At 35.0% G+C, this 27,238-nt stretch overlaps 1 long non-coding RNA gene and 1 pseudogene across 1 annotated transcript; one reads left to right on the forward strand and one right to left on the reverse strand.

The window, feature by feature from the left end:
- Window positions 1-9,156: 9,156 nt before the first annotated feature.
- LOC143618389 (uncharacterized) lies at window positions 9,157-26,359 on the forward strand. Its single transcript, XR_013150998.1, has 3 exons — window positions 9,157-9,389; window positions 26,137-26,182; window positions 26,263-26,359. It is a non-coding gene; the product is annotated as an uncharacterized LOC143618389 (long non-coding RNA).
- On the reverse strand, window positions 10,658-14,380 carry LOC143618388 (receptor-like protein EIX2; annotated as a pseudogene).
- Window positions 26,360-27,238: the final 879 nt, after the last annotated feature.

Here is a 27,238-nt window from a genome sequence, read left to right on the forward strand (position 1 = left end):
ACTATGACATCGAAGCTACCCATTTGCATCGGGATGAAATCGACGGAGAATTTATGCTTAGAAAGAATAAGAGAGCAATCGCGGACGACGGAATTGATGGTAATAGAATTGCCATTGGCGACTTCAACAGAGAACGTCGGGAAAGCTTAGTTCGAGGCATCGCAAGTTTCGACTCAAATTTCAAAGAAATAAAACTTCTATCGGCACCGGTATCAAATAAAATAGAAGCCAAATGATAGTTCACCAAAAACATACCGTTCACAACATCGTTTGCCACTTGAGCTTGATTTGCATTCATCATAAACGCCCGCCCTTGATTACCATGGTTGACTTGATGTGCTTGTTGTGGAGGTGGAGGTGGTGCTTGGATTGTTTGGATGGGTTGGATGAGTGGTGCATTGAGTTGGGGAATTTGGGGTTGGTAAGTTTGAACTTGGTAAGCTTGTGTTTGGTAGTATGGTATGGTTACGGTTTGAGCTTGGTTGGCAAAAGATAAACGTGGGCAATTTTGGCGGAAATGGTTGGGATCACCACAATTAAAGCAAGCTCGGGGTTGTTGGGGTTGGTTTGATGGGTATGGTGCATAGCGGTTTTGGGCATTTTGGGGAAAGTTTCTCGGTTGGGTGGTTGGGTTGGTTTCGTTGGGTGGATCGGCATGTGTTAGGGAAGTGACCAAATCGATTACAAATTGTACAATGGTGACACGGCGAGTTCGTTGGGTGGTGAAGTTGGCAAGTGTTACATAATGGGGAGTTACCAATATAAGGTTTTCGGTTTTGGGGAAGAGTTTGGGCTTGTTGTGGTGGTTGAGGTTGGGTGACGGCAAAGTTTCGGTAATTAGTCTTGGGTTTCTTGTTGTTGTTGTTGTTGTGTAGGGAGGAGTTGGAGTAGTTTATAGCTTGTGGTGCGGGTTCAATCTTGGCTTGGGGAGCGGGCTCGGTTTTGGCTTTCTCGATTGTTTTCTTGAGGGTTAGGGTACCCTCCTTCACGTGATTTTCCGATAGCCAACCGGCTAACGTGATGGCTTCCTCAAGGTTCGCGGGTTTGCTACTCATGACTGAGTCCCGGATTTTCATCGGTAAACCCCCAATATATTTGTCAATTTCACGTTCGGTTGGGGTGACCAAGTGAGGTACAAGAACGCTTAGCTCGTGGAAACGGAGCGAGTAAGCGGCGTTATCATCACCTTCTTGTTTTAGGTCCCAAAATTCTACCTCAAGCTTTTGGAGCTCGTGTTTAGGACAGAATTTCTTCTTCATCAGCGCCTTGAGCTCGGCCTATGGAAGAGCCATGGCCATATCCGTACCTTGGAGGTGCATGACACTACCCCACCAAGTTAGGGCGGTTCCCCTAAACATGCTTGAAGCGAAGTTTGTCTTTTTCGCTTCAGGGCATTCGCTGTGTAAAAACACATTCTCCACAGATTCGAACCACTGCAACAACGTAGTCGCAGTAACAAATAAAGGAAACAAGGGGTGTGTATTATATATATGTTGTACCACCATATTCAAGAGTTAGTAATGTTAGATGAACAAGTTAGAATGAAAGACTATAGTTAGTTTGACTTGAGAAGTCAAAACTTCAAAAAAATACATAAGAAATAACAACCTTGAATCTATGGAGTTTGAGAGGGTTTTTTGGAGATGTAGCAAGAGTAAAATGAAGAAGATGGGTGTGTATATATAGGGAAGGAGTGAAGGGTAAAGATTCTTTTATGGTTTGCATAAAAATGGGTATGTTTAAATGGTCAAACAATGCATAATATAAAAATAACAATATTTTATATATTTTATATATTTTAAATGACAAGATCCAATATTTTATATATTTGAAATGTTCGGGTTACAAACGGGTCGGGTTTACATAACAAAAGTGACCCGAAATTGACGAATGTCACACCTGCGAACAAAAACCGATTGGTACCAAGTGGGTGTTTAGAAATAAGAAGGATGATAAAGGGGTTATTACAAGAAATAAGGCAAGATTGGTAGTTCAAGGTTTCTCTTAGCGTGAAGGCCTTGATTATGATGAAATTTATGCACCGGTGGCTAGGTTGGAAGCAATTCGTCTGTTTATAGCCTATGCCTCGTACATGAATTTCAAGGTCTATCAGATGGATGTAAAGACTGCATTCTTGTATGGAAAGGTCAAAGAGGAGATATATGTGAAGCAACCACCATGTTTTGAGGATCCTGATCATCCTGATCATGTTTACCGTCTTGACAAAGCTCTGTATGGCCTGCACCAAGCACCTCGTGCATGGTACGCAACATTAGCAAACCACTTGCTTAAGAATGGCTACAGAAGGGGTGTAATCGATCAAACACTCTTCATCAAGAAGGTAAAGGACGATCAGATTCTCGTCCAAGTCTATGTTGATGACATTATCTTTGGATCTACTTCTTATAAACTCTGTAGAGAGTTCGCCGAGGTTATGCAGAATCGGTTTGAGATGAGTTCGTTGGGAGAAATGAGTTTCTTCTTGGGTCTTCAGGTTGAACAAAAGGATGATGGTATATTGATTCATCAAGAGAAATATGTTCGGGACATCGTTCAGAAATTTGGATTCAAAGACTCACCTCCCTTTCTCACTCCGATCGCTACCCGACCTGTGCTTGCTCCAGATCCATCAGGAACTCCTGTTTATCAACATCTTTATAGATCCATGATCGGCTCCCTGATGTATCTCACTGCCAGCAGACCGGACATCATGTTCCCTGTCTGTCAGTGTGCCAGATATCAGAGTAATCCAAAAGAGTCCCACTTAATTGCTGTTAAGCGCATCGTCTGGTACCTCAAGGGAAAGCCTTGCTTAGGTCTTTGGTATCCCAAAGAATCTCCTTTGGTACTTCACGCTTACACCGATAGCGATTATGCGGGATGCAATTTGGATCGAAAGTCAACATCCGGAGGATGTCAGTTCCTGGGCAACAGATTAATCTCCTGGCAATGCAAGAAACAAGTCACTGTGTCCACCTCCACTGCTGAAGCGGAATACATTGCTGCCTCCGCTTGCTGTTCTCAAGTCATTTGGATCCAACATCAGCTGTTGGATTACGGTTTGAATTTCTTTAACACCCCGATTAAGTGTGACAATGATGCAGTTGTGTGTATTGTGAAAAACCCGGTCCAACACTCTAAGACAAAGCACATTGACGTCCGAATTCATTTTATTCGTGATTGTTATGAGCGGAAGCTTGTCACAGTAGAACAGGTCAAAACTGATTACAACTTTGCCGACCTATTTACCAAAGCTTTTGATCGTGCCCGATTTTTGTTTCTCGTTGAGTCACTTGGCATGATCTCTTTTGAACAAACTTAAGTTTTTAAAGTTATTTTATTTTCAGTTTACCTTGTTTTAGTTTATTTTATTTTTACTTAATTTTAATCTTGAAATTATTTTAATTTTATTTTGTTTATCTTTCTTTAATTTATTTTCACCTTGTTAAAAAAAATTATTTTATTTTTTCTAGCTTAACTTTTATTTTGTTCTAAGTTTTTAATTTTTTTTTAACTTTGTTTCATTTTGTTTTATTTTTAATTTTTTTTTATTTTTTTCTCCTTTTATTCTATCTTTTTGTATATAAAATTGTAAATATTTTTTAATATGTCACAATTTTAGAGGGAGAAAATGAGTCTTAACTCACCAAAAGATTTTACTTTTGCTAAGAAAAACCGAAAATTAAGTCATTTGACTTGCCAAAAATATTTTACATTATTTATTTATTTTTAGTTAAGAAAATCAGAAAAAGATCTAAAATATATTCTCTTGCTTAGAGGGAGCTCCTGCTTAGAGGGAGTCGGATAATATTAAAATATCATAAAATTTTGAGAAATCGATCCGACCTTTGGAAAATGATAGAATACTGTCTTAGGTGATCCTAGCACATGAAAAGAGTAGATCAAAAGCCAACAAGATCATTGCTTGATATGTAGATAGGCTTGACAAATGAGTAAGTATCATAGTGATATAAACTTAAATATCTGCCTATGCTAGTGGTTACACTCTTATGAAGCGGTTGCCGACCCCAAATAAGTCATATTTATGACAACAAAAATCCTAATAGTCAGTCATACACGAGCCCGTTAGTGATTGATCACAATGAAAAATTATTTCTTGCTTTAGTTTCAAAGTTTGAAAAATATCAAAAATTATTGAAAAAGCAGAAAACCTGCAAAATACTCAAAAAGTATTCAAAATCAACAACAAAAATGTTGATAATTTTATCAAACAAAAAGGGGTATATTAGAACCACGTAACGTGGGACAAAAAAAGTAAGTCCTAAACACTTTATATGAAGGCATAAGTCAACAAGGCTAGTAAGTCCATGGTTCAACCTTTACATATTGTTTGAAAGAAAAGTTTGCAAAAAGTCTATGAAGCTCAAAATGTTTTGATCAATCATTAGAGGGTCGGAGTCAATTCGGGGTGATACTGATGAACACAAAGTATGCCCGAGGTATGATGGAGTTTGTAACATGTCGGATTAACAGGGGAGCACACAAGTATTGTGCCAAATTATATCTTAACGTATCACGATGAAATCCAAATACTTGTTAAGTTTAAAGTGGACCAATATATCTACAATCGACTTTGGGTTCTTGGCATAATAATATCCAAATAGAAGTGTGATCTAGGACACTATAGATAATATGATTCCATGTCGTGATCTTTCTCATCAAAACAAGTATTGAATAGCTTATTTTATAAATTAATTAATATGATTAATATAATATTAATTTTCTCCTTATTTTGATTTTAAATTTTAGTTCATTTTTAAGTTTTTATTTTATTTTAATTTTACATGTTAAAATTAGTTTAACTTGTACTTCTTTTAAATTTATTTTATCTTTAAATTTTATTTTTATTTTTCACTTTTAAATCATTTTTAAAATTATTTGACTTTATCTTATTTTATTTTACATTTAATTTTATTTTCTCTACTATTATTGATTTATTTTCTACTCTTATTTTAGTTTTAGTTTTAGTTTTACTGTTATTGTAAATTTTTAAATTTTAATTTTATTTTGTTTTTAAGTTTAGTTTAAAGCTTTATGAAAATGGGTTATACTTACAAAGAGGTCTTTCATGCAAAGTTTGTTAAGTTTTACCTGACAAAATATATCGTGTATATATTTGATGTGCTTCGATTGGGCGGGTAACTGTTTCACGGGTTTTAAAATAAAATCATTTTCAAAGTTTGGAGGTCGGGAGTGAAAATTCGTTTAAAACTCAAGACCTTTTGACAAATTATTTTCATTTTTCTTTCCAAAACCCTATCCTTTTTTCTCTCTCTCTCTTCTCTTCTTCCCAGCGTTCATCGCCGCCCCCATTCTCTTCAAACCCTCATCTGAGCTTTTAATCTTCAATCAATACATAGATATGTTTGCTGGTTAATCAGATGTGTGCCTTTGATTTTCGATGTCTTCAAGAGTCCATGTGTGAAATTAATTGAGTTTTCTTTTGCGTTAATTTGTACAGTTTTCTTTGTTTCTCTTCTTTTGGTGCTATTAAGAAACTCAGATCTGTTTTTTTATTCAAGTTTAATGATGTATTAGAATCTGGTCCATGTATTGCATTCGAATACAATATGAATTCGAATGGGATATAAGCTCCAAGTGAAGTGTATTTGAGTTGGATCATGTATTCAAATGAAATCTGTTTGAATGGATTGCAAGATTGTATTCAAATATAAATATATTCGAACACATATGTATTCAAATGTAATTATATTTGAATATTTGTATTCGAATCTGGCTTTGCCCTTTGTAATCGAGTTTAATGGTGCATTCGAATCTGGTAGTGAAAATGGTTAAGTTAATTGTATTCAAATATTTATAATTGAAGACATTTGTATTCAAATATGCTTATATTTGAATACATTTGTATTCAAACTCACTTATACTCAAATACATAAAAATCGAATACATTTGTATTCAAATATACTTCTTTTTTAATACATTTGTATTCAAAATACTTACAATTTGAATACATCATATTCTAATACAATTGTATTCAAATATATTTATAATTGAATACATTTGTGTTCTAATATAATGAAGTTTTCATGAACTGACCTCTTTAAGAACGAAGAGTCCATATTAGGCGGCCAAATGTAACATCTAGACAAATCATACATCTTTCATGGTCAAGAGAGTTATTGGGTTCATAAGGAATAAAGGACCTCAAATATCAATGATGTTTATTTGTTAAACCTCTTTTAGGGAAACAAACTCTATGGGTTGGTGTAAAGCATGATGTTACAAGTATACACTTTGTTATGTTTTGTTTTAGGTGAAAATGTTGATGTTTGGTTAATGAAAGAACAAAAAGAGAAGTAGCATGCACGTAATAAAATTAAGATTTCGCCGGTCTTACAAAAAAGTGAGGAGAAATCAACTTATTCTTAGTTAACGCATAAAATTATTATCATAACTATTATCTTATATAGCCCATAATCTTATTTATGGTATCAGTTTAAAGTAATTTTCAAGAGTTGTTTAGATTTCGAAGTAGCTAGTGGTTTATACACGGTTCATTGCAGTGATGTTTTCCTGACATGGTATCTTGCTAGTATTTAGCTTTAAACTCACATGCTTATATAATCTTATATCAAATTCAGCAAGTTCTTACTAAAAGAATCTTAATAACAAGTCCCCTCTATACCGAAAAACCCACGCACATCATGTATATTGGATTTCCGATAAACAAAATAAGTTCACGGACTAGGTCATAATTTCACTTCTTGACCCTTTTAACTTTTGCATAAGCATCACATATACATGGATACCCGTGGACGGAGTGTGTTTTGCGCTTAGGTTAGTGGATCTTGTGGTTTGTACCCTTGGTGTTTAGTGCGCGCCTAACAGTATTTTCCTTGTTGTCATTGAGATAACATCAAGACCGACACTTATTAATCAATTTTTTATCTCGTTTCTAGGTTTTCATTTTCGATCCTCTATCATTAATATAAACTGTGTGACACCATTTGTTATGATGTCAAAGGTGGCTTAGTTTCAAAATGGTGGTCAGGAGTTCGATCCTCACTGGTTAAAAAAAAAATCGATCCTCACTGGCTGTGGTTTGTATGTTTTAAAATAATCATTAATATGAATTGTTACATTTTTACAACCCTTAATTCTTTTTCTTTAAATTAATTAATGCAGTCGAAGTTAATTAATACCTTACATATAAATATCTTTGAGATTTAATGAAAAATATTTGCAAACCCTGATAACCTTCTATAAATTAATCTCTTCCATCCTTTCCAAATCATCCCCAACTAATAACACCCTGCTTCCTATGGTGAGCCTTAACAATCTACCTCAGTCCGATCCACCACCGATTTACGATATCACTGGCTCATTGTTCATGGTATTTAGGGTGATCAACATATTTGGTATATGTGTTGATGACTTGGGGTTAAAAGCCTCCCATCATGGGTATATAGTTCAATTACCAAGGATGCTAAAGAGGGTATGTTATAATTTCAATTTTCATTTTCACATTCATTTTATTGAAGACTTATATATATATACATATATCATTTTCAGATTTCCATGTGGATGACTCCGAGGTAACCTTAAATGTGTGTTTGGGCAAGCAGTTTACGGTTGTCAAACAGTGTGATGAGAAACATGTGAATACCGAACTGCATCTTGGGGTATACACAAATATATGTTTTTAATTGTATGTAACTGTTGAATAAATCTTTAATCTGCTTTTATACACATTGACAGAAAATCATTGAAGTCCATATATTGTGGCTTGATGTGCAAGTTTATACCGTGGTTGTCACTGACATGCCTTAAGGTAATTCATTTCGATTCAAACCCGAGTTATGTTGTGAGTAATTAAGTTTTTGACAGTGTTACGATCCTTCTTATTTTCAGGAGAAGGCTCACAAGTTCGAGTTCGGGAAATAGGAGCAAAGATACTTCAAATTGTATTAGTTAATTAAGTTTGTAAAGCAAAATTAGCTAATTTGTTTTTATTTACTTTTTATAAGGGAATGTTTAATTGTTGTATCTTGTTCATTTATTGGATATTTATTAGGGAAAATTTCCATAATAGCCCATTTAAAGAATGTTTTTCCAAGATTATCCCCACTAATTCAAGTTTCCAACTTTGTCCCTTTGCTATCTTGTCGCCGACGACATGATAGCGAACACCGACGACGCGTTACTGAAACAAATAGGATAACGACACGTGGCCGGAATCTGGCCGGAATAGGTCGTCAAAGATGCGTCAGTGAATAACGCATCGCTGCTACCCTACGTTAGCAACATAATGCATCGCTGCTACTCTAATGTTAGCAACATAACGCATCGTTGCTACCCTACGTTACGTATAACATAGGGTTGACGATGCGTTATGCTGCTAACGTAGGGTAGCGGCGATGCGTTATGTTGTTGCTACCTTGTTATGACAACACAAGGGTTCCACAATGCGTTAGCGATAACGCATCGCCGCTACCCTACGTTAGCAACATAACGCATCGCCGCTACCCTACGTTAACAACATAACGCATCGCCGCTACCCTACGTTAGCAACATAACGCATCGTCACCACAGATTCCGGCCACGTGTCGTTATCCTATTTGTTTCAGTAACGTATCGTCGGTGTTCGTTATCATGTCGTCGGCGACGAGATACCAAAGGGACAAAATTGGAAACTTGAATTAATGAGGATAAACTTGGAAACACATTCTATGAATGGGTCATTTTGGGAATTTTCCCTATTTATTATTATATGATTTTAATCTTATGTTTATTTATTTTCATTTATATTAATTATAATTTAAATCGTTAAATATATATATATATATATATATATATATATATATATATATATATATATCAAAGTTAATAGAAGCATAAAACTGATGTAAAATTAAGACCAAATTAAGACGTTGTAAATGAAGCGCTACAATTATAAGTTACTTGAAGCTACGAAAAGTTGTTCACGGTTAGTCAAGATATACGCAATATACTGTTTTCGCAAGGCTCGTATATCTCTATCACCAGCTTTTCTTTTCTGTGCCTTAAACCACACTATAAGCGCCCATGAGTGTAACTGACTCTAGACCCTCTGATAGCCTAATACTTCATGACAACCATTAACCAGACAATTTCCCGGATAGCCTAATACTTCATTTATTATTGCTTCAAGAGAATTTAGCAAGTAATATATTTGTATAAGTCAAGCTGTTCACTAAAAGTAACAGTTTAAGATAATCAACAGATGGAGTGTTTGCTCCTTTTATGTTTCTTTCTAAAGATATCACTCGCGTCTGGAGCCGACACCGTATCTGTGAATCAGTCTTTATCTGGAAACCAAACGATCATATCCAAAGGAGGAAACTTTGAGCTGGGCTTCTTCAAAGCAGGTAACTCTTCTAACTATTACATAGGAATCTGGTACAAAACCGTCAAAACACCGAAAATAGTCTGGGTAGCAAATAGAGAAGCACCCATCTCTGATAGATTCATGTCGGAATTAAAGATTGTAAATGGTAACTTAGTGCTCTTAAATGAGTCCAAGGTACCTATTTGGTCCACAAATGTCACAATCACCAGTTTTAATTATGTATTTGCCGTTCTTCTTGACGATGGCAACTTAGTTTTAAAAGACGGGTCAAAACCATCTGTTGAACCAATTTGGCAAAGTTTTGATCACCCGGTTATCATACCTGGTTACCCGGGGCAAAACTTGCTTATGATTATAGAACAAAAAGGAGTCTACTTCTTACTTCATGGAGAAGCAATGAAGATCCCGGCGTAGGACTTTTCTCTTTTGAGCTTATCCCTTCTAGTAAAGAATATGTATGCAAGTGGAATGGGACACAACAATACTGGACAACCGGGCCATGGAATGGACAAATATTTAGCTCGGTACCTGATATGAGGTTAAATAACATAAAGTTGGGACTGCCTGTAAACGATTCATGAATTGCAATTAATCACGACCAATAAGTGAAAGCTGAGATTATTAAATTCAATAACCCTATATGTATCAATACTATTCGGTTTTTCATGTTTTTAGTATTTTCATTGGTACTGGAACTGAACCGAAAAGCAGGGAGTGCTTGATTTTCAGTACCCGGATTGATGAACGGAAGATGTTCCGAAAGGCAAGTTAGAGTCGGATGAATCCGTGTTGTGGCAGCTTGAAACAACGGCGAAAATATTAGTGGGAACTTCCTGTGAAGAGAACAAACATTCCTGATAACGTATTGAGAAATTTGTGGAAAGTTCAAGCAGAAGAAGTGTCATATATTTATACATGGGTATTTATTTATACATATAGACAAGAAGATAAGCCCTTTGTTTTTCTTCATTATTGTTTTTTTCTAAGCAAAGTACAATAAGAAGTTATATAATCAAAAAAGTTTCAAAGTAAGCACATCCAAATTATCCAAGGATAATTACAATCATGACAGATCTTGTTTTTGACCAAAAGCTTTTTACACCTTAGAATACTCTATTTGACACAACGCAGGGAAATGACCACCTATGGTGTTGGTGGCAACTTTATTCACAAAACCTAATCCAAATACATGCATGACACACATTACAATATCTTTCATAGCTGCTACACTTAATGCTAACACGAATAAACAGTTCAAAACAGCATAACTACTAGAGACACCATAAACTACTTACAAGCAAACCTTTGCAATTTTGCAATGAACACCACCACCTTTACATAAGCCATGCCTTGCAGGCTTTCCAGAGAGTGAAAAAAAGCATGTTTTGCACGGCGGTTGAAAAGTAAAGTGCCACACACTATCCAAAATCCGATAGGGAAACCAATGGCACCGCCTATATAAAACCATTTCCAAAGGTCTTCTATCCCTTTCCCGTCATCCTCACTTTCACTGACCATGAGTGGTACTTTTGAACCTTCATCTCTAGGACAATATTTGGTCAAGGGAAGTCCACATAGTCGTGCATTTCCTGTGTATTTTGAAGGTTCAAAAGACTGGAGTTGAGTGCTAGATGGAATTCTCCCTGACAAGTTATTATACGACACATCCAGATAATTTAATAAATTCATCTTGGATATGCTTGAAGGTATCTCTCCTGAAAGATTGTTTCTTGATAAATCCAAAGATAGAAGTTTTCTCATCTCACCAATTTTCCATGGAATCTTCCCATCTAGAGCATTGTTTGACAAGTTTAGTGCAACCAATTCATGGAGATCAGTTAGTTCATAGGGTATTTGTCCTGATAGATTGTTTCTTGACAGATCAATGCCCTTTAAAAGTCCTAGATTTGTGCTGAATTCACGTATATTTCCTTGCCAACGGATCATTTGATGGTCAACGTAAGTGAGATGAGGGTAAAATTGCACAGTACCTCTTAAAGTGGACCACGGAGTCGAGACTTTGTGTACATTTTGTTGATTTAAGAATCCTTGTTGAACCATGCTAGTAAGATTGTTCACGCAGAGGGTATGGTTTCATTAAGACTGTTTATTGACAAGTCTAGAATTTTAAGATTTTCAAGTTGACATAATTGTAAAGGGATACGTCCGAGGAGTTTGTTCGATGTTAGGCTAAGAACATATAACCTTGATAACCTTTCCCCTATATATACAGGCACGTTACCAGTAAACTCATTGGCCCCTAAATCCAAAAATGTTAACATCGTGCAATTTTTAAGTGACAAAGGCAGTTCTCCAGAAAAGTTGTTGTTATATAAACTCAACACCTCAAGTGCAATCAAAGATTCCATAGAGGCAGGGAGCTTTCCAGATAGATTGTTGTATCCTAGATTAAGAACTTCAAGTTCTTTGAAATGCCACAAACAATCTGGAAGTCTTCCAGTAATTGAGTTGTGTGAGAGGTCTAGATATCTTAAGAACCCTTCGGAAATGTGGCATAAAAAGGATAGTCCTCCATGGAATTTGTTTCTAGAAAGATCTAAGTACGCTGAAGTATATGGAACATTCGGTATATGACCACTAAAGTTGTTTGAACTCAAATCTATTCTTGAGAAATAGTTAGGGTCAAAACTGGATATTAAATTCGGTACCTCCCCACTGATGTTGTTGGTCGAGAGATTCAAATACACCAATTGAGAAGGCCAAGTGTTCCAAAACTTCACTGGAATTGTGTCAGAAATTCTATTGATGGCAATATTAAGATGAATAAGTTTTCTACTGTTTTGAATCCATTTAGGGAAGGGGGGCCCTAGGTTGCAAGAGCTAAAATCAATAGAGTCTACATAAGAAAGTTTTGGCATGCGAGAATCAGAAAAAACTCCTTTGAGTGAGTTGTTTGAAAGATCAATATAGCGAAGCTTTGATTTTCCAATGTTATCAGAGATGGCACCACTAAGATAGTTGGAAGAAATGTCAAGACTTTGAAGCTTGGGTAATTCCCATACCTTTTCACTTATTGATCCTTTTAACTCATTATGATCAAGTTTAAGAAGTTTCAGAGAAGAAAACATTTGGATCTCATCATATAATGAACCAGTGAACTGGCTATATGAAGCATACAAATATTGTAATTCTACTGATGTGCATCCGGACCAGTTGTTGAGGAAATCATGAAATTTGACCACAGCGGAGTTGAAAGTTAAAGATAAAGATGTCAAAGTACATAGATTACCAAAAGATTTGCCATCTAACTTGTTTTCAGAAAGATCAAGAATACGAAGCTTATTGCTACTTAATGGCAACAACCATTGATACATGGATGAGTTGAGATTGTTATCGTCAAGATAAAGGGTAACAATAGATGAAGAAGAGTTGACAGATGAGGAAGAATATGGATGCATAACCTTCGAGAGGTCACATCCCCATAAACTTAAATATGACAGTTTTTGAAGATTTAGAATCACGTTTACCCACTTATCTACTTTGGCCAGGGAAGTACCATCCATCATCAGGCTGTTCAAACCAGACATATGGGACAACCAATCTATGGTTTCAACTATACAACTTGTGAGGTTATTAAGTGAAAGGTGTTGCAAGTTTGTGAGGTTTCCAAGTTCTAGGGGAATGCAGGTTCCGTTTAAACGATAGTTGCTAGAAAGGTCAAGATGTGTTAAGTTGGTCAAAGAACCAATGGACGTGGTTCCACCAAAAGAATTATAGGAAAGATCAAGATAGCTCAACTGTGTCATGGAACCAACAAAGGCGGGAACGGTTCCATTAAAAAAATTATTGGAAAGGTCAAGATAACTAAAGTAGCTTAAGTTGAGCAAAGAAGGGCTAATCTTACCTTTAAGACCATATGAGAAAAGATCAAGCTTTGTCATGACCTGTTTGATTGTTGCACGTAACTCCAATCCATTTACAACACTCATAGTCGTCTTCCTTTTCAGTTGTCCATGAAAAGAGAAAGCCATCTTCGTCTTGAAGGTGAGCTTTGAAATCGAGAAGAGCATCTCTCTCCTTATCGATACACTTATAATGAGTAGCTACCGGTACGAGTTGGTTGCTAACAGAAGTGGAAGTTGTAATTATTAACCGTAGCAAGAGAAGTGAGAAAATAAACAAACAAGATGCATAAACTTATGGCACATCTTATTTGTCATTGTGTTGTATCAAAGTGTGATCTTATTTGTTATTTTTATATTTGCCCAATTTAAATAAACTGAATTCTAGTATGAAGCAGACAAGTCACATCTGATATTTATTGCCAACACGATACTTTCTGGTCCATTCCTAGGTGACTTTTGCTATCTCATAGATTTATATATATATATATATATATATATATATATATATGGTAAGGTTAAAATGAAAACCCATTTGAGTTGTGAAAATCCGCGAAAATCATATGTAACATGGTTTTTTTTTATTACATGTAATATATGTTGTAACACTTAATACAAAATATCAAAACATAAAAAAAATGTTTTGCTATTTTTAACATTTTATTAATTTTTATATATGTTTTCAGGAGAGAGAAAAAGTTATATTTATATTTACATTTTTTATTCACTTTAATTGTGGACCATAAGATTTAAACATTAATTAAAAATATATGATGGAGAATGTGTTTCTAGAGTTTTCACAACTTAAGTGAGTTTTCATTTTATACTTACCCTATATATATATATATATATATATATATATATATATAAACGAAAACCCAAAAATCCTATGTGTCGAGATGTGGTCGCTCCCCTTTTTTTAGAGCCACCAGATTTACTTGATTTTAAAATGATGACTTCTCATTGATTTAACCCGTTTATGCTTTAATTTTCGCGGGTCTCATTGGTCACCAAACTCGGATACCTTACACGGGTTATGACAACTTTATAACCCTTTCTCTTTTCCCCATCCCCAAACACTAAACCATCTCACAACCGCCTCTCCTTCATCATCGTTGCTTGACTCTGGCTGTTTTTCAATTTCCATTCGATGATTATCGTTTTTGATCCCTCAATTCCGTAAGTTTAAATGAAGAGCTACTTTCGTTCTTGTGTGGGATTTTAACATGGGTTGTAATGTCGATTCTCAATATCACTGGATAATCATATTCATAACCCAACCATGGGTTTTGAGTTGTGTAACCTCTTCTGATACAGTTATCCTTCATATTCAGGTATGCGCACCAGGTGTTTGATCATTTGTCAACACCGGATTTGACTTCTTTATGTCATTAATCTCATTATTGGAGGCATTATTTGTAGGGTTACCTGCAGTTTTTTTGTTCCTTTCTATATTGGCTTGCTTTCTTTGTTATTCTGGGTAATTTATGTTATTCTAACTGAAAGCTCATAAGTCATAAAACAAAACTTATATTCCAAAAAAAGACATGTCTTGCAGTGATGAATTCGATTAATCAAGTTTTTGAATTTTGATGCATAAAATTGCAAGTCTTTAATGTAATATTTTCGATTTCAGTTTAATTTTGGTCTTTAAAATCTGAATTTTGGTCTATGTTCATCACCATTTTGATAGGTAAATCACAACCTGTTTTTCTTTGTTTGAAATGATCGTCGATCTTTGTTTGTTATTTACAATCATAGTTCATTCAAAAGTCCAGTGTTTTACAAATTTTGGTATTTTGGTGAAATTAAAGTAGGATGTTGCACTATTACGTTTACTTTTACAAACGTTTCTTTGAGTTCTACCCGTTAGATAAGCCATACCCAATAATCCAAGTTTGTCTGTTAGATATAAAAAATAATAATAACCCGAATCCAATAAACTTGGGTTATGTTTTATCTCTAACGGGCTAACTCTTAGAAGCACCTTCACTAATTTCACTTTGTACAAAGGAGTTATTAATAGTAATGTTTGCATTTGAATTTTGATATTGATGCTTCCATTGTTGGAACTTTGTTAACTGTTATCTAGTGATTGAAGAATCTTGTAAGTTAACCGATCGAAAGCCAAGGTACGTATCTTTAAATATTAATTAATTAATTATCGTACTCTATCTGATAGCGATAATTCGATAAACCCTTACACTCCGGTTTCTCTCGACAAATTTGGATGGAATGGAATCTATTTTTGAATTGAACAATCATATATAAATTGTTTAATCATGGTTTCAAGTAAGATGCATCATCACAAGTAAACATAGGTTTAAGGGTAGTTATTTTATTATCTCCTGATTTATTTATTTTACGTTTAAATTTTATTTTCGTGAAATTCTTAATTCTTTTAGTTTAGACTTTGTTTTTTGATTTTAAGAAATTAAATTTCTAAGTGTTTAATGTTTTGAACACAATTGGAACAATAATCCATTTAGTATATAAAACAGTATGCCAATGTTTAGCCATCCACCTTGAAAGTTGTAATATCATGCATTCAAGCCTAACACAATTCATATAAAACAGTTACATTTTAATAAAAAAAAATCTTATAACAATTTCCTGAATATAAGTTTTGTTTTATGACTTATGAGCTTTCAGTTAGAACAACATAAATTACCCAGAATAATTGTAAAAATGTAAATTTAAAGTGTCAAAATGTGAAAACAATAAAAATAATAAAAAAAATTCAGATCAAAAAGGTTGTGTTCGGGTCAATCTACGGATATGCTGATCGTGTTGCGGTTCAAGAGTCTTACATCATTTTGGGGTTCATGTTGTTTTCAGGTTCAACCAACAAACACGACCCATTTAACACCCTATAGTAGACACGTCTTCTGGTTTTCTTAATTAATATATTGACCTCTCAACAATTCATTGGATAAACTCTTCTACTCAATGTGCATTGAACTCACTGAAGATTGTCCCGCTCCTTCGTATCAATGGTTCTTAGACGACAGTCAAATTGAAGGCTTAATGTTGTTGTTGTTGTACAGTAAGCGTGTAAATGGCATGTATTTGATTTTGTCATGCCAATGAAAAACTTTTGAATTCTTAAAGTTTTACATAGCATTAGAAAGGCTGTAATGTATAAAACATTACCAGATGGTCAAATGAAAATGGTTAATTACAATAAGCAATGTGGATAAAAGGTAACGAGAAACCAATATGCCAGCTCATTACTACACTTTCCCAATCAAGCTATGCTTGGATCATGGTACAAAACTGCTGGTGCAGACAAACATATGGGTAGGTTTTATAATAATAATGATAATTTATTATAATTATTTGACTTTGGTCTTATTGTTACCAATTCATCCCAGACAATACATAATTACCATGCACGTTCTTGATACATTACGGTTTTAGTCATTTTACTTTGACCAAAACTGCAATGTTGGTTTTTAAATCTCATGGTGTGAATTATAATCTCACATTAGCTGATTGGCTGCTTGAGGGATCATCACAAAGCCGATCAGAAGGTAAGATCTGTTTGATTATTTGACCCATTTTTAGTTTACTCATATAATGTTACTTTTGTTAGTTTATTGAAACATTTGATACTCAATGTAATTGTGGGTGTGAGGATGGGGAAAGTTGTGGTATATGGGAAACGTAAGTATGCACCGTCTTTACAATCTGTTGATGTGCAAAAAAAACTAAAGAGGAAAATGAGAGATAAGAAGTTTTTGGATTTTGATGAACTATACATGACTGATTCTGAATATACTTCTCCAAATGACAAGGTATTTTCGTAATTTGTGTCTCCAAACAAAGCATAACTTTAGTGATATGGGGATCATATACCTGTTTAGAATCGACATTCTCGATATATATAAACATGTTCTCATAAACATTTTTCTTTGTGGATGCAGCAATATTTTGACGATCAGCTGAAAACACCTAATGCTCATAAGGCAGAAGCATTGAATCACTATTCTCACAATTTCCATGTCTTGGTTTCCATTCTTGAAGATATTAATAAGTATAAAACCTTAAAAGATGGAGACCACTTGGAGGATGTTTAAGTTTCTTTGGCTGGTGAGCGGAGTTTATAACATTGACATCTTGCATGTAATTAGTATTTTATATAAAAAAAAAAGATGATGATAAATGTGTTCTTGTGAGGAAGACTGACTCCATTGCTCAAAGACGTGATTATTAGCAACGAACCATGTTATTGTTAGGACCATGCCTTTTGTTACATTTTATTACTTGGTTCGGGCAAAATGGGTATGTGCTTTTGCATTCTGTAGTGTGATGCAATTTTTTGTTCAATTGAATAAAATCTCACAAATGCAAGTTTTAAGTGAAGGGTATAAACGTCATAAACATGCAAATAGGTATAAGCCTTAACTAATCAGCTACTATATTCAAAATTTGATTGAATTCAATAACCTATAATAAACTTATGATGAAGGATGCGACCAAGCCCTAACAAATCTGCTATAACTCCGACTGATGCCAAAATGAAACAATCAGTTGATGGAATAAACACCATATGAACAAACCTAAACAAACATGAACACACATAAACGAATATAAATAAACACAAATGAACAAATATAAAACATTAAGGAGATGATTCATTCAATGTTTTATTCAACAATGAACATAAATGATCATAATGAACAAGCATAAATGGATCAAAATATGTCCGAGTATAAGAAACTTACTTACAAAATTAAATTAAAATTCAAAAAAATATAGTCACAATAATAGAAATGACATGTAAAAGAAACGTAATTCATTTAAGTAAATTATATAACCAAACCATTTTATTTATATCAGCAACGCCACGATACTCAGCTTCGACACTAGACCGAGAAACCATAACTTGACCTTTCAAGGACCAAGAGATTAGGTTATGACCGTAATAAACACAATAACCGCTCGTGGATCGGCGGGTGTCTCGACACAACTCATCTCAATCTAAATAGCCTAACTATGAACTTCAACTCCACCCCAAATATAAACTTATTAATCTCAATTGAAAGAACTCAAACGTAAAAAAACAAAAGTAACGTAACAAGCTAATATATACGTATTAAATCAAAACAAAACTCGGTTGAAAATAAAAAAAAATTGTTAGAAAAAATAAAATTGCAAAATAATTAAAAACAAAAACTATATAATCTCGCGTAACACGCGGGCTAAAAGCTAATATATATATATATATATATGTATTCTTATGTGACCTGTAAGTACGAAAAAGGAAAAAAAAAAAACAAAACAAAATTTCAGTTTTTCGATTTCTAGATAGCTTGCAAAGCATAAACTTTTTATCAACAAGGCAATTTCACGCCCGTTTTTCTTTCTTTCTTTTTTATATGTTGAAAGCAAATTGTATTTGAATCATATGTATAGAGATATGCTGTGAGCCAATTAAAAATAGTATAATCAATTATTTGTAATATTTATTTGTCCCAAATTACACGTTCAAAGCTAGACTTTTGAGTCTTGTCAATTTGTACCCAGTCTAGAGAAACCTATTCTTTCTTTGAAATAACAATTGGTTTAATGTGATATAGACGGCCTAAAATATGTATAATTCTAAAAAGTATATTATAGTTAAATTATTAACTAGTTAGAACATAAACCTTAAATATGATTTCCCTGATGGAAACTGCGAACCAAAATTAAAAAAAAAATTGCACTAAAATTATGATGCAAATTTAAACGTAATCCATAGTATGATAATTAAAATCGTTTGAGTGATAACTAAATGCATAAAATATTTAGTTACAAAATGTTAAGCAATCAGTTAAAGGAGCACAAATGGATTTCTTGGCCTAAATCAGTGCGGTTGTAAATCCGGTTGGTTATGGTCAAAGATGGCCAAAACCGGTTTTACCCAAGCCGGTTCAGGTTGAACCTGGTTTTTAAGTGATCGGGAATGTTATAAGTCTTTTGTATTTGTATTTTATGCTTTCGGTTTAGTCTTTGAGCCCAAGACCATTGTAATTAAATAAGCCCATTAATTGGGTTTTATAAATAGATTGATGCATGGCATATTTTTCACTATAAATAATGGAAGCATGTTCACCACAACCTTTTGTCATTTTCAAACTCTTTTCTCTCTTTCTCTCTCTATCTTATCCTCTCATCAACTTTCACTAACTCTTTCGTTCCTTTATAGTAAATAAACAACACAAAACAAGATCCGAGATCTAGCTGGTTGTAAGTAATTTCTGCTAGCTTACAACCCTGATTGTATTGTGTAGTAAATCAGTTACTATTGGAGCCTAAGACCTATTTAAAGCCAGTTGAGAACATCTGATTTCATAAATTACGTGTACAAGTTATTTGCCCCAAATTACAAGTCCAAAGGCTTTAGTCTTCATCTACTTTCATTAATTATGTGTATAAGTTAATTATCTGCCGCAAAATACAAGTCCAAAGGCTTTAGTCTTGGCAAACTTTATTTTCATGTACTTTCATCATTTATGTGTAGAAGTTATTTGCCCAAATTACACGTCCAAAAGCTTGGGTCCTGGCAATTTATACTTGTTTGATTTTTTCCGTCTTGTGACAATTTTGTAGCGGTGTGCAAACGGTTTCTTTCTTCATACCAGTTTAGACACGACCCAACCCGAGACCCTATAACTCATTTCTAGCATATATACCTAGATCCGGAACTGACTAAGTATATAGTTTGGGTCTTAATCACCTTTTTTCATACATGTACTTGTTAGAAAATTTTCGAGATTTTAATAATCGGTTACGAACCAATACCATGCGACTAATTTTGGGATTTCTAATGAAGGGGATACTTTTTTGAATAACAAGCATCAAAAACCTAAAAGATTGTGAAAATGTATATATCCGAATCATTTATTGGAGATGCATAAATCGTGTTTTCTAAATACCCGGGTTCGGGTATGACCGGATATTAGAAAATCGGGTATTATGGGTTCGGGTCCGGGTATTCTCTAAAAACTATACATTATGCATCGGGTTCGGGTCGGATATAAAACACCGGGTATTTGAATACCCTATTTTCGGGTATTGAAAAAACCCTATTTTTGGGTCTTTTTGAGGTTTTTTCCGGTTTTTCGGGTATAGATCGGATTTTTTTAAAGGGATACAATTTTTAGGGGTATTTTAGGGTATTTTTTAGGCATTTTTTTGGGTAATTTCGGGTATAGATCGGGTATTTGAAAAACCCGGTTTCGGGTATTGGAAAACCCGGTTCCGGTCCGGTTTATGGGTATTACTGGGTATAAATCGGGTCTCGTTCCGGGTATGGGTTTTGGTACTAAAATGCATACCCTATCTGTACCCTATGGGTAGGGTCGGGTGCGGGCTCAGGTATAAAAATAACCGGTTCCGGGTATTTTTTTTTGTTCCGGATCCGGGTTCAGGTTTTTTTATGCACCTCTAAGTATACAGATATTTGGGATCAAGATTAAAATCACTTAGGTTGTGTTTATTTTTGCTTATAAGGTCTGCAAGGAGCCCATGTCTGCGGGCGCGCAGACATAAGCTCTTGAAGACTGTTTGTTTTTTAAAAAAAAGATCTGAAAACTCTTTTTATGGTCTTAAAAAATAAGTTTTTTTTCAACATCTTCACATTTTTAACATCATACCAAGTACCAACACCCAATGCCCAACACCACCACCATCCACCGTCCACCACCACCACCACCCACCACCACCGTCATGGAAATAAAAAAAATTGATCCATTTATAGTCCTCTACTAGTTGGATTAATGGATCGTCCAATTGGAAATGATAACAGAATGCATAGGTTGTTAGCACCACCGTTCGCCGCCACCACCACCCACCGTCCGCCACCACCACCGTCAACCACTCACCACCACCACCGTTAACCACCCATCACCACCACCACCCCCGTCGGCCACAACCACCGTCCACTACCACCACCACCACCACCACCCACGTTCCGTCGCCACCGCCACTGCCCACCGTCCGCCGCCACCACCATCTACCATTACCACCCTGCCACCACCACCCGCCACAACCATCCACCACCGCCATAGTCCACCACCCGCCACAACCATCCACCACCGCCATAGTCCACCACCCACCACCACCCGCCACAACCATCCACCACCCGCCACAACCATCCACCACCACCATAGTCCACCACCACCACCCGCCAACACCATCCACCACCACCCGCCACCGCCACCACCCACCGTCCGCCGCCACCACCATCTACCATCACCACCCCACCACCACCACCCTTTGTCGGCCACCATCACGGTCCACCTCCCACCACCACAACCGTCCATCACCACCACCCACCGTTCACCGCTTACCACAATTGTCTACCACCACCCACTTCCATAGTTCGTACACCACTACCAATTATTTTTGAAGTCTACAAACGTTAAATGACTTTTATCTACTCTAATATATATATGATAGGTAACTAATTTTTAGCTTATGTAGACGATATCCAGTTTATAAAAACAAACAATATTATATTTTCAGATTGCAGGCCTTCAGACTATATCTTCAATTGCAGACATTAAATCAGATGAAATCAGATTGCAGATAATTTTTGTCTTCAAAAACAAATAGTAACTTAATAATTGTAGCTCTTTCTTTTCTGCAACAGACCAGCACACCCATTAATATTCATCAGCCCATTAACTTGCAGTCTCCGTATTCACCAATCAGTTATCAGTATACCGATTACTGGCCCAAGTGAAATTACCCACCTTATGTTTAGCCCAATACCAAAGTAATTGACTCTCATTAAGCTCAATATATTGTTTTTGGTGTCTCGTATCTCTCTATTACCAGCTTTTCTTTTTTGGTATTCAAACCTCACTAAAAGTGCCCATGGGTTTCTCGTTTGGGCCCGATACTTCACGACAAACATTAACCGGGCAATTTCCCCTAATATCACTAACCATACTTTGGACTTTTTGGTCAATGTTTTAACAAAAAAAACTCAACCATCCCAAGTAAGTGATTTTAATCAAGAAAAGTAAAATAAAAGAAAATTTGAACCTTTTAGTCAATTTAAATGTTTTATTATGACTAAGAGCATTCTCATCCCATCCCCTATAATTATGTGTGGGAAGTTTGCAAATTATAAGGTGGGATTGTGAGTGATTGTGAGTGTAAATTATAGAGTGGAGAGGGAAATGTAGTAACTTTTGTAAATTCGGGGAAATATTTAGGGAACATTGTTTGCCCTTATTTATTTTTAATATTTGTTGGATTAGTTGTGAGTAGAGGAGAGAGAAAACTGTAATAATAAAGGTATAAAAAATATTATTTAATTGAAAAGGAGAGAGAAATATAGTGTTTTTTAGTGTAATTATAGAGATAGGGATGGAGAGTGGGATGAGAATAAAAGTAAAATAAAAGAAAATTTGAACCTTTTAGTCAATTTAAATGTTCTATTATAACTAAGGGGCTGTTTGGTTCATTCAGATCTGAATGAGTCAGATCTGGACGAGCATCTGTCCCATTCAGCAACAACAGTAAGTCTGAATGATTCAGACAAAATTTTTAACCATTCAGATGTTTTTCTATTTAAAACCAAACAGTCTGAAGTCTAATGAATCAGATGGAAACAAACAACCCTTAAGTTACCTAAGTTAGAAGGGACTGAAATAATAGGTGTTTGAAAAATGGCCCAATTGATTAATTAAACAAAAATGTGACTTGTCTGTTGTCATGTGGAATGGTTATTAACCATTACACTGTCAAATTGAGCTTTAATTTCCAAGCTTCAATTCATACTGACTTGACTTGACTTCATAATCCTCACTATCTCATTCTTTGACTGGCAACCACCATGACCCACCGACAACACCACCAAAAATATAGCCCCAACTTTTTGCTTCTTGGTGGCTTCTCCCTCCCTTATCTGGTATTAATTAGGGTAAGATTTTGCTAACGGGGTAGATATGCCGTCGAAATTGAACATTATTTCCCTCAAAATCATGATGATAAGATGAAAACAAAGAGGAGTTTGGTAGGATTTCGCCAAAGGTGATGGAACAATATTGGCACAGTGTTGGGATTTCCTACCCAGAGGTTATACATTGTATATGACATGATACGATACGATGCGATACGACACAATACGATACAATATGGTATGATATGATATCACTAGATAAGGTACGATATGGTATGATAAGATATCATGTCATATCATTTCATATAATATCAAGTTAAGTTAAATAAAAGGGGAAACGAAAAATTACAATAACACTCATCATGCGAACCACAAATGGGTAAAAGCTAATAGCAACATTTGACGAAGTTAAGTGATTCGATGAAAATAGGACTAGAACGAAACTAAATAACTTAAAAGCAAAAAACACACACACACACACAACTTTTGGACTAAAAATGGGTCTTCGAACAAAACTAGGGGAATAAAATCGTACTTTGATGACCGTCGTTTGAGTCAATCAAAAACCTAATTAAACTAAATAGTTAGAGCAGGTAGGGTATCGTATCACAAAGAGTATGTGGTCAATGCAATTCGTGTACAGATTTAATATTATGAAGTAACTAGTGTTTAGTGTTGATCACACAAGAAATTTAAGTGAATTTAGAGAACTAAGCAATGAACAAGTAAACGAGTTTTAAGAAGTTAACAAAGAAAATCACACCCGGGAATTCAAGTAAGCAACTCACAGTTATCTCATGCAACCTAACAAATTAATGATTAACAGATTAACTAAAAACTGATCAATCAGACAAAACCTTAGACATCAACAATCACTTTACACACGGCACTGGTTATCAAACAGTCCTAGCAAGTGTGACTCAGTTAAGGGCAATTGTTTGTTTTATCGTATTAAGCCAAATCAAACAGTCATATGATCAATTATCTGGCAACTGGTAACTAATCGTTCAGACTAACGTAAATCTAAACCGACTGAACACACAGAAATACCAAACATCAATAATCATATATCAATCATCAATAATCATACACTATTATTCATAGTCACATGAGAAAAACTGTAAAGATTACAAACTATACATCTCGGGTGCGATTCTAGGAGATTAGCCGAGCCTTGACATCATTAGATCTTCAATTATGATGAGGAAGGCCATTAGGATTGATCAAGAGATGATTGGTAGCCCTGGAATTCACCCAAAATCGCCTAATAGCTGCTGCTGTTCGTCAATCTATATTAGGGTTCGGAAAATAGAAGATATAGGCCAAAATCCTTTTTTTCACGTTTTTTAATACCATCCCGTATCGCGATGGCCATAGACCCTACCCGTCGCGTACCGCGACCTAAGAAAATCTCATATTTGGATTCCTCTCGTCGAGAAACCCAAAACTCATATATTATAGGTCCCGTAACTCATTTTCTAGCTCAGGATATGCTTGTTATACTTCATGGTCGCATTTTGTCAACCAATCTTGTTCAGTTTTAGCATCGGCTTATGATTTCTCATCCATGCTCTTCCCGAATCCTTGTAACACTTTCCAAGACATCAAATCATGCTTCGGTCTTCGCGAGATATCATTCCATGCTCGTACAGGTCTCCCATTTAGCATCTTTAACGATCAATTACCTGAAATACAAAAGCACGTATGAAGTACCAAAGTTCTAACAATATACTCAATAAAACTACATAACTAAAACACTAATATATATACAAAATACCCGACCATCATACTTAAACTCAATTATTTGTTACAATACCGCGGTGAAAAGATCTAATAGTTGTTTTCGATTCTCTTAGATTTGGTCAAATTTAGAGTTTATTAGATTAAAAAAACGACCTAATTATGCGTGTTGTATGCGTTGTTACACACTCCTTAAGGTGTTCAGTTAGTCCATATATACCTTAATGTCACAACTTTAACAAAATAGTAAATGGATATAATAAGATGAAAACTAATAAATAATCATAAATATAATAAGTTTATCATCGTTTAATATTATTGTACTAACAAAAAGAAAGTAAAAACACTAGCTTGACATAATAAACTAACATTTGAATCAATAGACCATTGTAAATCAGGAAACGGAAAGTAAAATTATAGTTACTTTATTTAAGAAATTTTTTGAACTCTATGATGTGCTAGCTTTATTTTAGTTATGCACAAAATGGATGCTAAGGTTCATAAGGAATATTGGACTTCAAATGCTACCGACTTGTTTTGCACATGATAATTCTAGACAACTAAACAAGAAATCTGTAGTTAAGTGTGCTAGAGTGGATCAGTATTAAGATGCGTGATCTAACGGTAAGTTTCCGCTCGTGCTATAAAACAATCCATGAACTCTTTGTTGATATAATATTGGTTAACTGGTATGAGATAACTAGGCTATAAGTGGTAACAAAGTCACTCATTGGGAAACCTCATCTGCCATAATGAGTGCCTATAGATGTTGAGGGACACTTTAGGCAAATCTAACATCCTTGAAAGATGACCACTTTAAGAACAGTCCATATTGCACGGCCGACTGTAACACCTAGACAAATCATACATCTATTTTATATAACTATATAAAATTTGAGCTTGATGACTTTGGATTGAAAGCCTCCCATCATGGGTATGTAGTTCAGTATGAAACTCATACGAAGGATACTAAAGAGAGTATGTTATAATTTCAATTTTCATTTTCAATATATTGAAGACTTATATAAATATATATATATATACACACACACTGACACACACACATCTATCACTTTCATATTTCCATGTGGATGACTCAGAAGTAACCTTAAATGTTTGCTTGAGTAAGCAATTTACGGGTGGTAAACAGTGTGATGAAAAACATGTGAACACTAAAATGCATCGTGAGGTATACACAAATATATATTTTTAATTGTTTCTAACTGTTGAATAAATCTTTAATCTGCTTTTGTACACACTGATAGAAAATCATTGAAGTCTATATTTCGAGTGGATCTAATAAGCCTTAAGGTAATTCACTTTGATTCAGATCCGAACTATGTTGTGAGTAAATTGCAAGTTTTTGACGTTTACGGTCCTTTTATTTTCAGGATAAGGCTCACAAGTTCGAGTTCAGGAGTTAGGAGCAAAGATACTTCAAATTGCATTAGCTAGTTTAGTTTGTAACCTTTGTGATTGTTCTTCTCATAGTCTAGTAAAAGTACCTAATCTAAAATGTTTTATTTACTTTTGGGATTAAGGGAATATTTGATTGTTGTATCAGGTTAATTTATTGGACATTTATTACTGTATGATTGTAATCTTATGTTTATTTATTTATATTTATATTAATTATAATTTTATCGTAAAAATATATTTATCAAAGTTGTAAATGAAACGCTACAATTATAAGTCACTTAATGAAGCTACGAAAAGTTGTTCACGGTTAGTCGAAAAGACGAGGAACTGTGGAAGGTATCTGCGGTATGTATGTGTATTGTTAGGAACAAAGCGAGAACAAAGCCGGTTATATGGTGGGACTGCATAATTTGACTTGACTCTAAAGAATGTCCCACGCCTTCATGCAGTCCCACCAAGTCAAATTATGCTTAGCTCCCACTGTCTCTGTTATTCCAACCCATGCCAAACCAACACTCCATGATATGAATCCTTAGTTGTACTTTCCCGGCAAACGTCTTCACCCAGCACAAGATTCAGGTCACCTCAAATGTTGTACCACTAATCACCACTGAACAAGATAAAACTTCACTGTTCTAAACCAACTAACAGACAAACAGTTATAACAGTAGTTGAGCTTTCAAGGAAAGCAAGAGGTACCAAGGGTTCTATGACTGTACGCACAATCAGTTAACACATATCCTAACCGAAAGACCATCCAAATGAGCAATAGTTCACATGACTTGCCACTAACCCATTTTTTCACTTATGTCGTTACCAGCGCACCCACTGGTTCCATTTTCTCATGGTTTCTCACATATCAGTACCACATCCAAGTTCCCATGACAACCCAATCAACCAAAATCCATAACCGTCAAACGTTCCGATCATAAATCATCTCGTCTTCAG

Source organism: Bidens hawaiensis, unplaced genomic scaffold (genome assembly GCF_021521415.1).
Source record: "Bidens hawaiensis isolate Kalapana, Puna unplaced genomic scaffold, B.hawaiensis_p1.1 tig00071858_1, whole genome shotgun sequence".
In the NCBI taxonomy this organism is placed as follows: Eukaryota; Viridiplantae; Streptophyta; class Magnoliopsida; order Asterales; family Asteraceae; genus Bidens; species Bidens hawaiensis.